Source organism: Rattus norvegicus, chromosome 6, assembly GCF_021556685.1.
Source record: "Rattus norvegicus strain SHRSP/BbbUtx chromosome 6, alternate assembly SHRSP_T2T, whole genome shotgun sequence".
Classification (NCBI taxonomy): Eukaryota; Metazoa; Chordata; class Mammalia; order Rodentia; family Muridae; genus Rattus; species Rattus norvegicus.
The window spans coordinates 124830172-124845674 of record NC_141539.1 but is presented as its reverse complement, the minus strand read 5'-3'; the positions used below and the strand labels follow the sequence as shown (position 1 = coordinate 124845674).

Below are 15503 nucleotides of genomic sequence, written 5' to 3'. Positions count from 1 at the left end.
TCATAATTCAAACTTTGGTAGATCTATAAAAAAAGAGGCCAGGAATTTCAGAAACTTTAATAATTGCCAAGCTTAGTCTAAGCATTGCTATCTTTTAAACATATTGGCTAAATTAAAGAGCATATTTTATGTGCTCCACACAAGACAAAACATTTTCCTGAAATATTTACAAGCCCGCGCCTGCATTCTTTATTCAGACCCCCCCCCCTGTTAAAATGCATCTCCAAATGCAATCATTGTGTTAACTGTAAGGCTTTTTTGAGGAGGGGGGGTGGTTCTCAAGGGCATGTTTTGCAACTGGAGGTTTTCAAAATGGAGGTTTCTCATAATGGCACAAAATAAGAATAGAAAGTCATTAAATCATCTTCTTAAGCCTTGGTTGAAATGAAAAACGAGTCATGATTGATCAAATCTGATGTGTACCAGTCCGGGTGTGGGCGATGGAAACGAAAGGCAAGTGAATGTGTGAGTCCTTCCCCGGGAAGGAGGCAGGCACCATGCAGCTCTGCTGTCTCCCTTCCCTACGTCTGTTTCTATCACTCTGGTGAACTACTCTGATAGACATCAGCCTAGGAGAGTTTATTTTAGCTCACAGTTCTGGGTTACGGTCCATCACTACCAACAGGTCACGGTGGCAGCCAGCCACATCACATTCATGGTCAAAAACTCTGTTCTGTACTCAGTTTTCTCTATTCCTATCTAGTCCAGAGCCCCGAATCAAGGAATTGTGTCCCCCACATTTCAGCTGGGGGGTCTCCCCTCATCACTTCAGATGATCAGGACAGTTCCCTGCAGACCTAACACCAGACAACGTGACCTAGGCAGCCCCTGAGACTCTCTTTTTAGGTGATTCTAAATTGTGGCAACCCGATTGTTAAAATTAACCACCACACTCCTCTTTAACATTCAGAATACATTGTTCCATTAGTGCAGCTATGGAAATTAAAGTGGCCAGTGACCTTAACCGAGATGCCTGACAGTGGGGACTTGGAAAGAGACCACCTTCTGTAGCCAGGCAGGACCCCCAGTGGAGAGATAAGGACACCAACCCACCCACAAAACTTTCAACCCCAAATTTGTCCTGCCTGTGAGAAAATGCAGAGACAAAAGTGGAACTGAGACTGAAGGAATGGTCAACTAGTAACTGACCCAACTTGAGACCCATCCCATGGGCAAGCAGGAATGTCTGACATTATTAATGATACTCTGCTCCCACCAGGACAGCCAGACAGGAGCCTAGCATAACTGTCCTCTGAGAGGCTCCATCCAGCAGCTGACTCAAACAGATACAGAGACCCACGGCCAAACACTGGGTAGAATTTGTGGAGTCTTATGGAAGGATTGAGGGACCCAGAGGGAATAGGAACTCCACAGGGAGACCAACAGAGTCAACTAACCTGGATCCTTGAGGGCTTTCAGAGACTGAACTATCAACCAAATAGATAGCATACACGGTCTGGACCTTGGCCCCATGCAAAATGCAGATGTGCAACTCAATCTTCATGCAGGTTCCCCAATATCTGGAGCGGGACTGTCCATAAATCTGTTGCCTGCCTGTAGATCCCGCTTCCCTAACTGGGATACTTTGGCCTTAAGTGGGAGAGTCCTACAGAAACTTGATGTGTCAAGGTCCAGGGGCAGGGTACCCAGAGGAGGGCCTCCATCCTCTCAGAAGAGAAGGAATGGGGAGAGGGGTTATGTGTGAGGGGAGGGCCAGAAGGAGGCAGGGCAGTGATCAGGATATAAAATGAATAAATAAATTAATTTACAGGAACAAAAGGAGAACACTGTTTGGGACCTGTTATAGAGAGGCATCTAATGTTCTGGTACACGGTTTCCACAGGAGCGGGGTGGTTTGCTCGCGCCATGTTGGTTTAGTTTTAAAAACACTCCAAAGTATTATGAAAGGGTTGAAAAGTTGAACACAGAAATGATGTAAAGAGATGCCCTCAGTATCTATCCTCCATGCGAACTCCTCGGGGCTCTGAGTGTGAAATTGGGAGAGATGGGAAATAGAATGGGATTCCTAGCCACAGGTTTCAAATCTTTAGCTCAGGGACACGGACACAAGGCAAAGGAAGTGACAGGTTCACCCACTCAGGTCACAGCTCTTCCAAAATGTCCCTCAGTTTTCAGTTCAACACGTGGGCACCGAGGTTGCTAATTCCTGCTCTTGTGGCCTTTAGGAAGAACAGTGGTTTATCCACGTGTCGGGCACTTGTGGAGGAAAGGCCTATTAATTTAGCTTTCTGCCTATAGTCTACCATCAAGGGAGGCCAAGGCAGGACCTCAGAGGAACACTGCTTCCTGGCTTGCTCCCAGGCTCTCGGTCAGCTATGTTTCTAACACAGCTGAGGCCCACCGCCCTGCGGAAGGTCCTGCCCTCAGTGGGATGGACCTTGTATCTTAGCAATCAATAAAATGTCTCACAGACATGCCCACCGGCCATCCTGAGGGAGAAAGTTACTCAACTAAGGTTCCCCTCTTTGGGTGTGTCAAGTTGACAACTGAAGCTAACCACAGCAGACAGGGTCCTGCTGTAGGGAGACGGCAGCCTTCTGCACTGCCCCTCAGGAATGCCATGACTCTGGGCACCTAAGAGCACAGCAAAAGGAGCCGTGTCTCTCTGTAGCACATGGTAAGCCTAGTCCCTGCAGCAGGCCCTGTGGGTAGAACCAGGGATGCTGATGTTGTCTTGGGATGGGATGGCTACCACACACGAATAATAACTGTGAGGGAGCCTTCACCTAGCTGCCCCCTGCCCTGCGGAGCCAGTATGAGTTCAGCCTTTGAGGATGAATCCTTTTGTACTTAGGGATAATTATGTTATGGCCTGAAGTGGTGGTCTCTTGTCCAATGCTCATGTGTATTTTAATACCCAGTCTTCTGTCGTTGGGCGTATGCTTTTGACAGTTGATCATTTTGGTTTCATAGTATTCCAACCCTCTACACCTTTCCTGACTTTCCTGTCTGAAATGTGTGCTTGCCTATTTTTCCTCTTGATTCTATTATTCTTCTTCATGTGTTTTGCGGGTGTTGTTATCGGTGATTATTTTGTTGTTAGTTTTGGTGCTAGGGATGGAAGCCAGGGCTGCTTCTACACTAAGCGAGCTCTGTCCCACTGACCCACATCCCCGCCTTTTGGTGTAGTTCACGCTAGCCTTGAACCTTTGGTTCTCCTGCTCTTTCCTCCTGAGATTTGAGCTGCTGTGTTTTATAATTTTGTGCTGCCTCTGTCACCGTGAAAACCATTTCCCCATTCCTACAGCATCGCCCTTCACTGTGAAATCTTCTTTGACATGAATGAAGCCATTTGAGGTTTCTTTTCTTTCTTTGCTTTCTATAACATTAGTGATTTTTATGGGTGTGGCTGTTTTACCTGCACAGATGCCTGTGCTCAGATCAGAAGGGGACGTCTGATCTGAAACTGGAATAGCAGAAGGCCGTGAGCTACCATGTGGGTGGGAGTTGACCTGAGTCCTCTAAGTATCTCATCTCTCCAGCCCATCTTACTTCCCCTAACCTCCTGGTTCCCATTAACCCTCCCCACACAGCCCCCCATTATGCTTTCACAGCACATGAATTTCATTACATTGTCTCTTCCTTCTCCTCCTCTACCGCCACCACCACTACCACCACCTCCTCCTTTTCTTCCTCCTCCTCCTCCTTTTCTTCTTCCTCCTTCTCCTCCTCTTCCTCCTCCTCCTCTTCCTCCTCCTCCTTTTCTTCCTCCTCCTCCTTTTCTTCCTCCTTCTCCTCTCCTTCCTCCTCCTCCTTTTCTTCCTCCTCCTCCTTTTCTTCCTCCTTCTCCTCTTCTTCCTCCTCCTCCTTTTCTTCTTCCTCCTCCTCCTTTTCTTCCTCCTCCTCCTTTTCTTCCTCCTTCTCCTCTTCTTCCTCCTCCTCCTTTTCTTCTTCCTCCTCCTCCTTTTCTTCCTCCTCCTCCTTTTCTTCCTCCTTCTCCTCTTCTTCCTCCTCCTCCTCTTCTTCCTCCTCCTCCTCTTCTTCCTCCTCCTTTTCTTCCTCCTCCTCCTTTTCTTCTTCCTTCTCCTCTTCCTCCTCCTCCTCCTTTTCTTCCTCCTCCTCCTTTCTTCTTCCTCCTCCTCTTCCTCTTCCTCCTCCTCCTTTTCTTCTTCCTCCTCCTCTTCCTCTTCCTCCTCCTCCTTTTCTTCTTCCTCCTCCTCTTCCTCTTCCTCCTCCTCCTTCTTATTGGTTAAGCTCTTTTCCTTCACTCCCCCTCTTGAGGTCCCCTTCGTACTTTTATGAGCTAAGGTCTGTATCTGAAAGACATCGTAGTATTTGTTTTTCTGGGACTGACTTGTTTTCATTGAACACAACATTGCCCAGGTCCTTCCATTGTCCTGAAATGTCATGATGTACTTGTTTCTTTACGGGTGGTTAAAAATCTCAGCGTATGGGCTAGAGAGGTGCCTCAGTGGTTAAGAGCACTTGCTGCTCATGCAGAGGACCCAGGTTCTAGCCGCAGCGCACACACGGTGGTTCACACCCACAGTAACTCCAGTTCCAGGCTCCAGTGTCGTCTTCTGAGCTCTGTGGGTTTTGTACATACATGATACACACACATATGCGCAGGCGAAGCACTCTCACATGAAATAAAAAATGAGTAAATACAATTAAAAACATTTAAGCTATAAATCATGTAAAATATATTGCATATATGTAGCGTGTTTTCTGAATCTGTTCGTCAGCAGGTGGAGATATAAGGCAGTCTGTTTCATGGTGATTGTGAATCCTGGAAGAGTAAACGTGGATGTTGGGGCATCATTTTGGTATATTGACTTAGAGTTCTTCTGGTGCACACCTCAGAGTTTCCTATAGCTGGTGATAGCTGGTACATGTGGTTAGTTCTTGTGGGACATGCACAATGGCTTCCATAGTGACAACTTGTCAGTCCATTCTCACCATCAGCAGCACAGGACTCCTCTTCCCTCACACCCTGGACAGCATGTGTTACTCTTTGTTTCCTTAATGAAACATTATGTATTGGTTAGGAGGGAATCAAGAAGTGGTTTTAAATTTCATTTCCCTAACGGCCCTGGTTGTTGAATGCATTTCCAAATATTTATTGGCTGCATATTTCTTCTTTTGAGAACTTTTTAATTAGCCCACTGGTTGACTGGATGGTTTGGTTTTGGTGTTTAATTTGTAAAGGATATTTTATGCTTGTGGATGTTTTGCCTACATGTATGTCTGTGCACTGCCTGTGTGCCTGGAGGCCAAAAGAAAGGTGTTGGTTTCCCTGGAACTGAAGCCATTGGTTGTATAATGTCTCCGGGTGCCAGCACCATGCTGTTTTGGTTACTATGGCTCTGTGGTGTAGTTTGATGGCGGGGATTCCTCAGCATTGCTCACTTGCTTGGGATGGCTCAGGCTATTTGGGACTCTTTTCTAGTTCTATCAAGAATCTAGTTGGGATTTCGATGGTTACTACATTAGATCTGTAGATCACTTTTGATGGTCTAGCCATCGTTACACTGTTGGTCCTGCCAGTGTATGGACACGGAAACCCCATTTTTGATTTCATTCCTCAGAGTCTTAAAGTTTTCACTGTAGAGGCCTTTCGCTTCCTTCGTTGCCTTTATGCCTACATGCTTTATTTTTCTTAGAGCAGTTTGCAGATGGTATTTTTTTCTTCATTTCTCCCCGTACAAATGCATTACTTGTTTACAGAAACACCGCTGGTTCTCGTAGGTTGATTTTGTATCCTGCTTTATTTCAAGGGCTTTCAGATCTCAGAGTTTTCTGGTGGGTAGTGGGAGAGCTGTATTGCACAGGAACAGTGAGAGAGAGCGCATCTTTGCCCTGTTCCTGATTTCAGAAGGGATGCTTGTTTCTCCCTCATTTACTGTTACATTGGCTGTAGATTTGCTTTCTTACCACCTTTGTTCTTTAATCTGTTGAAATGTGTTTCTTCTACTCCTAGATTCTTTGGGGCTTTTATCAGAAAGGATGTTTAACTTTAGATATAAAGGCTTTTTGCATCTGTTGAGATGATCTTATAGTTTAAAGTCTATTTATTTGCTGTATTACATTTATTGATTTGCATGTATTGAGCCAATCTTGTATCCCTGTGATAAAAACAACTTGGTCATGGTGTACAGTCTTCTTAATATTCCTTCAGTATAATTTGCAAGAATTCTACTGAGACTTCTTTTTGTACCTATGTTAATAATGGGAAAATGGCATGTAGTTGTGTGTGTGTGTGTGTGTGCGTGCACACACATATGTCACACACACATGTGTATCCTGTGGTTTTGGTATAGGGGTAATATTGCATTCATAGAGTAAGTTTGGGACTGTATCTTCCTTTTCTATTTTGTAGGATGGTTTGCAGTATATAGATGTTAGCTGTTTTTTAGAAGTCAGAATTCAACAATAAATCTCATCTGTTTCTTCGTGATTTTTGTGGGAGACCATATATATATATATATATATATATATATATATATACACACACACACACACACACACACACACACACACATATATACATATATATATATTTTCATTGCATTGCTTGTTGTGGATCTCTTGAAGCTGTTTAGATCTTCTTTATTAATTTTGGTAGAACATATATATGTAACAGTTCATTCATTCTGGGTTTTCTCATTTTCTGGAATTTACTTTTCAGGATATCCCAAGGTCATTATTTCAGTTGGAGTTTGTTGTATCATCCCCTTTTCTGCGTCTAATTTTATTAATTTGGTTCTTTTCTCTATTTTGGGGGGTTAGTTTGACTATGGGTTTGCCAATCTTTATCTTTTCCAAGAACCATTCTTTGAGATACTTACTGTCTTATATATCCCAGGTTGACCTTGCCCTCCCTGTGTAGCCAAGAATGGCCTTGAGTTCCTCATCTTCTTGCCTCCAGCTTCCAAGTGCTGTGATTACAGTACCACCATGGTGGTGTAGCCACCTACTTCAATTGTTGGATTGACTTGGTCTGTATAGCAGAAGAACCAATTTCTCGTTCGATTCTATGTACGTAATTTTTTTTTTTTAGTCTTCATTTCAAAATTTTCTGCCCTAATATTATTTCTTGCTGCCTATTATTTTGGGATCTGGTTGACATGGCATTTTTTAATCGAAAGCAACAGAGAACCATCCCTCTCCAAATGAACTTAGTTTTCTTGGCAAAAGTGGGGAGGCGGGAGGGAAGACGTAGGATACTTGAGTTTCTAACTTACTGTTTCCCTTGCTCTAAACTCTGTTTTCCCATAACAATAACCGGATCGGCTGGGCTTCCCTCAGACCACGCATCCATCAGCTTGGCAAGGAAAACAGTCATGCAACTGTACCGTGGCAGCCAGACAGAGGGTGTTCCGGGGATTTGGAGCTGATAAAAGGATCCTCGGAGGAGGCTTTCGTGTGTCTGTGTGATGTACCATCAGCAGCCTGGAGCTAGGTCCCTGCTTCAGGCTGCTTCCAGAGCAGTAAGGGCCGTCTCCCTCTTTTTTTTTTTTTTTTTTTTTTTTTTTTTTGGTTCTTTTTTTTTTCGGAGCTGGGGACCGAACCCAGGGCCTTGTGCTTCCTAGGTAAGCGCTCTACCACTGAGCTAAATCCCCAGCCCCCCCCCCCCCCCCCCCCCCGTCTCCCTCTTAATGTCCAGCTGCAGATGTGTATCATAGTTATGTGGGCATGCAGACAGCTCAAAAGGGCTAAGAATTTGCATGGCTAAGCTGATTTTAAAAGAATTGGCGCCAGAGAGATGGCTTGACCTTAATATCTCTGGCTGCTTTTTCAGAGGGCCTGAGTTCAATTCCTAGCACCCACAAGGCAGTTCACAGCTGTCTACAGTCCACCTCCAAGTGATTTGACATCCTCACACGGACATACATGCCACCAAAAAAAAAAGTACATACAATAAAAATAAATAAATCATTAAAAAAAAAACCCAACCTAAATGGATATGAAAACGAATTGAGTTTGATTCCAACCAATTGGTAAACTCCAAGTTTTTGGCCCTCAGCCCTCAGTGGGACATCTTCGACTCCTTCCTGTAGGACATTGACAGTCACAACTCTGATGCCAGTTGTCAAAGATGGGTGGAGCCTCTACCACAGCTCTTTATGATCTAGAGGTGTTGGTGAGCACACCACATCCTGTAAAGGCCTTGATATATTTTTCTCAGCATTACCTCATGTATCTCATACTTTAATTATGACAATGTGACTGACTATTCAACGACTGGCTGGGTAGATGGGGAGATGAATAAATGAATGTGTCTCTCCTCTCCGGAAGTCTTGCCTTTGTCTTCAATGCCTGTGTAAGGTATTGAAGCTGAGGTGCTTCCCATCTCTCTCCCTGTATCATGCCTTTGGTTTTACCGTCTAACTCAGCAATGGTTGTAGCCCAACCAAAGTGGCTAGCTTCGCATATGGCATCCTTTTAAACATCCCACCCCTCCTGGGTCTTGATGCAGGGCCTGGAAAATGTAAACACTAGGCCCATTGACTTGCTGGATGGAAGAACATGGCCCTTAGGTGGAACAGAAAGGGTGGCGTCAAGAACTACTGTGATGAAATCCCGGCTAAGAATGCAACTGAATGCAATCAAGCCTAGAGACAGCACCAAAGAGCTCGCGTGAACAAGGAGAGGGTCTGCAAGAACGAAGCCCAGCTCTTTGGACAAATAGGTCAAGGTTGGAGCTTGCAGCTAGTATTAAGGATGGTTGACCATGGTGTCTTTTCCAAAGGAAGCCAGGCACGGTGCCCAGATGAGTTTTGCACGTGCTGGGAAGTCACTGAATATTGTATTGAGTCCTGAGGGGCATTTTAATCACAGAAGCCAGAACTTCTATCACAGGGAAAAAGAGAGGGCTAAATATCTGTTTATCCACAAAATCTCATCGCTTCCTGTGTTTCTATGTCTTCAAAGAATGGGGGCTTCCGTTTCCATCTGGTCTATGTGTGGATATAAAAGATTAAAGCAACCAAGGGCGCAGGAAGAAGAGAACTTTAACCAGATCCCATTTTTTCCTAAAGCTCCAAGTCTCCGAAGCATTTCTCTGCACACATAGCTCTCTCCGAACGCACAGTATCCATCCAAAAATCAAATGCCCTTCTGAGGGGTCTTAAGAAATAATGTTACCTGCTCTGCTTTCCCAGGATGCACCCACTTGTGGGTATAACAAACCAGTCCTTAATAATTTGAATACTTAATTGCTGAGGTTTTTTTTTTTAATACTGGGTGGCATTTTGAAAATCACACAGCCATCTCAAGTCGTGTGGCTTTTGACCAAGGCTCTGGTAGGGATGAGAAACACACCTGCTCCTGGGTCCCAGAGGCAACCATGCTGTCACAGTGGTGACCCCTTGAGCAGTCCTGAGGTTCACAGAACTGCAAGAACGGTTCAGCCTGCAACCTGGCACCTCAGAATCCACTTGGCCGTCTGAAAGCCCGGCCTTCGACTCCTCGTTACGTGTGGCCCAACTACCTGGTTTCCACCTAAGCAGTCTGAAGTGTATTTAAAACCCTTCTGAAGAGGAAGCCTCCCTTTTGATCCTGGTGCGAGCCTTAGTTGACAGTAGTGGCCTCCTTCTCAGTGGCTTGCAAACCTTGAAGACAGCTCTCCTTTGCCCTCGCCGGACGTAGGCTGTAGATCTAGACCTGAACCATCGAGAAAAGATAGAGCACACTCAGCAGTGGGGCGTCCCAGCCATCTCTGAGCTGTCAAAACGACAAACAGACGGTGATCAGCCTACCCACCCAGACCTCTCGCTGGTTTGTAAGGACCGTGCAACAGATAGAGACGCTGAATGAAGAGGAGTGAGGGGAATGGCGGGCGCACAGATGGAGGGACTCTAAAATTCCTAGAAAGCACAAGCAGAATGTGCGATGAACTAAAATTAAGTGTAGTTGCGCGAGCCAACGCGAGTGGCGGAATGTCGTCCTGACAACTGGAACAAGTTTAGCTCTCACGGATGACCTTCACCTATCTCCCGGGCCTCCATGCTCATATCTAGAAAAGTCCGGTAACCGTAGATACATGATGTCTGTTTCTAAGGTGTGAGGCTGGGGTCCTAAGACGCAGCGATGAGGCACATTCGCTGGCAATCTCATTGCATTTAATTGAGGTGACGTTGCTGCTGTCTTGGCGCGTGATTTACACCGTGGCTCACCCAGGGAGCAAGCGAGGACAGCCTTCGGTTTACAGTTGCCGACTTTAAGGTCGTCAGCGTGATTGATGCAGAGGCCAAGGGTAAACCCATTTACAATAGCTGGTTGCCTTTGAGATCTAATGGCTGGAGAAGACACCAGGAACAGGGGGCTCATTGTTCAAGTGGACTCTGGCCCTTGCAGTGGGAACTGAATGCTAGTGCTTGGTGCTTGGTGCCCCACTGTTAGGACAGTCCCTTCCCTTCTCTCCTTCTCTCTCCTTGTGCACTCCTTTATTCTTTTCCTCACATCCCCTCCACCTTCCCACAATGTCTTGTTAGTATTGTCTTCTCTCTAAAGATCGGTGACATTCACTGGTTGGTGTTTGTCTCTGTTTTCTGTGTCTCTGTCTGTCTGTCTGGTGTGTGTGTGTGTGTCTGTGTGTGTGTGTGTGTGTGTGTGTGTGTGTGTGTGAGAGAGAGAGAGAGAGAGAGAGAGAGAGAGAGAGAGAGAGAAATTGTGTAATAACTGAGAAGAGAGCTGGGGATGGAACTTAGCTGTGCTGTGTAAAAGCTTTAGTATCAAATCCAGCGTGTGCTCTTCCTCCTGTTGACCTGCTTTTCATCTCTTTGGGGCACAGACCACAGAACCTAGAGAAAACCATTGCATACCCAATCAGCCACTCAGCAGCCCCTCGCTGTAGCTTTTACCCTGCCATGAAGACAGGTAGACAACGTCATCTGTTCTCCGTTGTTGGTGATTGACAGAGTAGCTCTGAACCAACCAGAGAAACAACCACAATGGACCTTTTGGCTTCTGAGGGTCTACACTGTCGATTCCAGAGAGGCAAAACGTCCCCATGACTGGCCTAAATTTAGCTTTAGTGCTTTTAGCTGAATTCTAACCTAGATCTCACCACAGTAGACCTGCATGTATGTGCCCTAAAGGTGGCCAGGGCCAAGCACAGTGCTATATATCCTGCATGAGCTCCGGACTCATGTTAGCCTCCAGTTAGGCTCCCAGGTGAGCTGTACTTGGAATGAATAAAAGCTATAATGTGGGGGCTATAAACTAAGCAGATTTTGAAAGCTATATTGTATGTATGTATGTATGTATGTATGTATGTAGGTATGTGTATGTATGTGTGTATGTATTTATGTATATGTATGTATGTATATGTGTATGTAAGTGTGTATATATGTGTATATGTATATATGCATGTGTGTATGTATGTATGTGTGTATGTATGTGTGTGTGTGTATGTATGTATGTATGTATGTATGTATGTATGTAATATATGTATGTATTTAGTGGAGACAGGATTTTGTGCCCAGGGCTGGTCTTAAACTTCTGTATCTAAGGATGAACTTCTCATTATCCTTCCTTTAGCTCTTGCATATTGTGTATTGGGATTAAACACGTGTGCCACCATGCCTGGTTTATGGTCAAGCATGACCGTGGGTGATGTGTGCTCAGTTAGGATGAAATGGGCCAAGAGAATACTTTGGGAGAAGGGCAGGGGTGGTAGACATGGTAACTCATTCCTGTGCGCTGGGACAGTACCCCATAGCTGTGTTTACAGTCCAGTGGGAGTCAACGTGTTGCTCCCCACACCCCACGCCCTGTGTTGCTCTTATGTGTAACTGGACATGTATGCACTCAGATGCACCGTCCAGTGGAGTAGGGAAGTGGGAAGTGGGTCCTGGACTAAACCTGACACGGTACCCTCCTGGCTCGATGTCGCCACCCTCTGTGCATGCACTCCTGGAAGACTGGAGCTTCTCTGATCCTGTAAATGCCATGAGACTCACTCGGGACCCCTGTCCTGAGTCTTGTAGCTGAAGGCACTCTCCTTTCCAATACAGAAGGTCCACAGAGAGATGCACTGCAGAGTAAACACTGGGAGGCATCGGGAAGAGCCAGCCTTTCCTCCTGCTGGCAGTGGGACCCTGTGCAGGCCTCACGCACCATGAGGAAATCCCATCCTGCCTCCTGCTCGTCTCTTTGTGTAGGAGTGGGAAACCTTCTCGTGGGAGTCCTGCCTGTCAGGCTGCCTCTCATCTGTGTGGGTCCCTAGAGAGGGAGGAGGAGGAGGAATCTCTTCAGGCGGATAGTGAATGAAGATGGGGATGCCTCTCTTCATGAAGCCCAGGCTTGCACGACAGGATAAAAATATCTCCTGCAATCTGCAGCACCGGATCCTTTAGAAATTTTGAAGAAGTGGTTTAAAAACAAAACAAAAAAATACCACTCATACATTGAGTGCACGCGAGCGATTCCTCAGAGTCTTTGAGGACATTGGTTAGATTTTCAAAAATATTCATTATAAATCAGATTCTCTCTTGACTCAACATAAATGTAAGTGTCAACGAGGAGCCAGACTTGAACGTAGCAGTGAATGAGGCGCCGAAGGCTTGGCCTCTTGGTGAAATAGGAGGGGGGCAGGGAGGTAGGATGCCGGACAAAACATGTCCTCTTCAGGTGCTATGGAGAAAGAGAGGTGGAGGTGGGGTGCAGGAGGTAACAGGGGGATCTTACTAGGGAAGGAAGGGGCAGGTGTGGCTTCCCACCGAGTCGAGAGTAGTAGTAGGTGGGTGTTCAGAGAAGAGGTTCTTCTGGTAAAGGGGGCAGCAACTGTGACGTAGCCCCTTCTAGGAAAAGCAGGGAGGACTGGGAAGGTGGCCCAGAGCAATCAAGAGAACTAGATAGGGACAAGACAGAGAACGGTCAATGCAGTATGGATACTGGAGGATAAAAAGGCTGGCGTGAATTTCTGAAGGATGTGTTATCTCATGATGAAGCCAATCCACGGGGACACCTTTGTTCTCTGCCACGGGCAAAGCCTATCACACGGAAGGAGAAAAACACCAGGCGTCATAGGGCCATAATGTTAGGATGTGCTGGATTTCGTTTCCCGAGTGTGGCCCAGTGGCCAACGGCATTCGTGTCCCCTGCCACTTGTTAGAGATGCATGGTGGCTGCTCTGCCCGAGTCCTGCTGAAGCAGAACCTGCCTCTCTCTCCCAGAGCCTGTGGGTGATCCATGGGCTCATGACTGTCTGAGACGTGCTAGTCTAGAGTCCTCTCGGGCTCGGGGCAGCAGAAGTCCTAGAGGCTGCCTGGAGTTTGCACACTAGTGATCTAGGGTGGCTTCGATGGCCTTGCCATTTTCCCTGGGAGTACGTTCACAGTCTTAGCTCAGCCTGGCCCTTCTGTTTTTTTTCTAAGGGAGTGACTTCCAACACCATCTTACCTGTCCATCAAAGCAGACTGTCCCTGAGATTGCGCAGACAGGATGGTGCATTGAGAAGCTGACTTTCTGGGCTCTGTGGGATTTCCAGGCTGTCTTCCTTCAGTGTGCTGAGAAGAGATTCACTTCCCTCTTGCAGAGTACTGGAGGTACACCAAGTCTGGCCCATAATCGTCCTGCCTTGTCTGTACACATACCCCACAGTAACCCTCCCTCCCCAGCGGGGTGTATGTTTTGAACTGCATCCCTGGGCATCTGCCTGAATAAATGTTTGTCATCTTTTGATAGTTCTTTTATGGGCCCAGTAGCAGGAAGGCTGGTTGCCTTTGAGAACATATGACAGTGTCAGTTCTCAGAGTAAGCACAGGTATTCCGTGGAACTGACTGGTCTGTGCTAAGATAAGACATTGTCTCCTTCCCTTCCCTTCCCCAGGTGAAGCGTACAGCTCCGTGGCCCCGGTACAGACCCTGGAGTCTTACAGTTCTAATTCTGACTCCACTGTTATTAACACCTGAGGGATTTGGGTCTCCAAATCACTACGCTGCTTACTGATAAAATGGGATTATGATATTTTTCTTATTTCACAGTTAGGTTGCTTCAGGTTCATTATCTAAACGCTTTTAAAAGCTATTCTTAAATGTGTGACCTCTGAGCTTACGTCACTATAGAACAGCACAGCCGTGTGTGGGGGAGGGACGTGGAGGTATGCGTTGGAATGTTAATGTGAATGAGTAGTGTGTGTGTGTGTGTGTGTGTGTGTGTGTGTGTGTGTGTGTGTGTGTGTGTGTGTGGCTGTGCTTATGGAGGGGTCAGAGTAAAGCCAAGGGTGGCTGTTACACTACGCACGGATTACTTGGAACAGAGACACCAGCAAAATGTTGGTCTTTCCTTGCTGTTTCTGAACTAGCCACACACATACCTTCACATGTGTGTGTTGGCAGCATGACCTAAATGAAGTTAGAGTTCATATCTTTCAGAGTGTGTTTAGAGTTTCCCCCGACAATAAAGTTAAGGCAAGGTGATGTGTGGTTTATAATCCAATAGAAAGACCGTTTTGGTCAAGCGTTCGCTTCACTCTTGAGTGATCGTTGGGCCTCGGTTTCTAGATGTGGTCAAGTTCTCAAATTTCTCCAGTGTTCCCTGGCTTGCTAAGGACTGTCACAGAAGGCAGTCCTCATTCGTCATTGCCACTTTCCATCCAGGGGGCAGCTCAATAGTTCTTTCCCTTGCCCGGCAGCCCTTAACGTTACCACCCTGGAATTCCACATGAGCTGGCTTATGGTCTAGTGTGCCTCAGAGCCTCACCGCTGTGCTTCGAGGGTGACTTTCTGAAGTCACCTAGTGCAGTGGCCGTTGCATCAGCCGCTGCCCATGCCGCTTAAGGCTGATGGGTTGGGGACATCGGTTGGTGAGGTGGCCTAGAACCAAGCAGACACAGACATCAGAACAATAACACTGTTGGCAATACTTCGTTAGGCTGCAGAGAAAAGATCTGGCTGTCAAAACCCAGCAGGGCCAAAACCACGTAATCTGCGCATCGTGTATCTCCCTATGCTCTGTTGTCATTTGCTGCCCGAGATGGAGATCATTCCAGATCTCAGATGTGATATCCTGGCGAACATTTACCACAGATTCATCTGTCGGCCTCAGGAACTCTTGGAGAACTTTGGGTGCTGGATCCCAGAGAGGGGCTTTGGGTCAGCAGTTGAATTAGTTGGGGTCAGAGGAGAAGTCGCATGGACCCGTGGCTCCAGATGCTGTTAGAAGTGTACTTAATGGGAGTAGTAGATTCTTACGTGTCTTACCAAATGGAAATACCATACTAAAAAGAGGTGTCTCTCTGAGGCCTCAGCTCCCTGACTTCTTCCAGCTCCGAGGTTCTGGTTTGTTTCAGATGTGGGATGGGGTCAAGGGGAGGAGTGGAGTAACGGCGGTGGCTAGTCGGGACTGAAGCAGGTGTGCCAGCCTTCTCGGGTGGAGCGGTGGTCCTGAAATTGTTCCCTTCCGTTGTCCTTCAGGGATGAGTGTGCACCCCTGTTCACTGAGCTGACTGATGAAGGCGTGTGCTCACTGAGAACTGTGACCAGGTCAGGTCTGAAACCAAAGCCCCTCACCAATGTTGCTTGGCTCTGTCACA

At 46.6% G+C, this 15503-nt stretch overlaps 1 protein-coding gene across 28 annotated transcripts in view; it reads left to right on the top strand.

The window, feature by feature from the left end:
• Window positions 1–15503, top strand: part of Foxn3 (forkhead box N3) — a 381706-nt gene that overhangs the window by 77429 nt on the left and 288774 nt on the right. For 4 of the 28 annotated variants that reach the window (XM_087553396.1, XM_087553388.1, XM_087553378.1 and 1 more), the window contains exon 2: window positions 13344–13514. The gene's annotated coding sequence lies outside the window, so the exon portion shown is untranslated. 28 annotated transcript variants of the gene reach the window in all.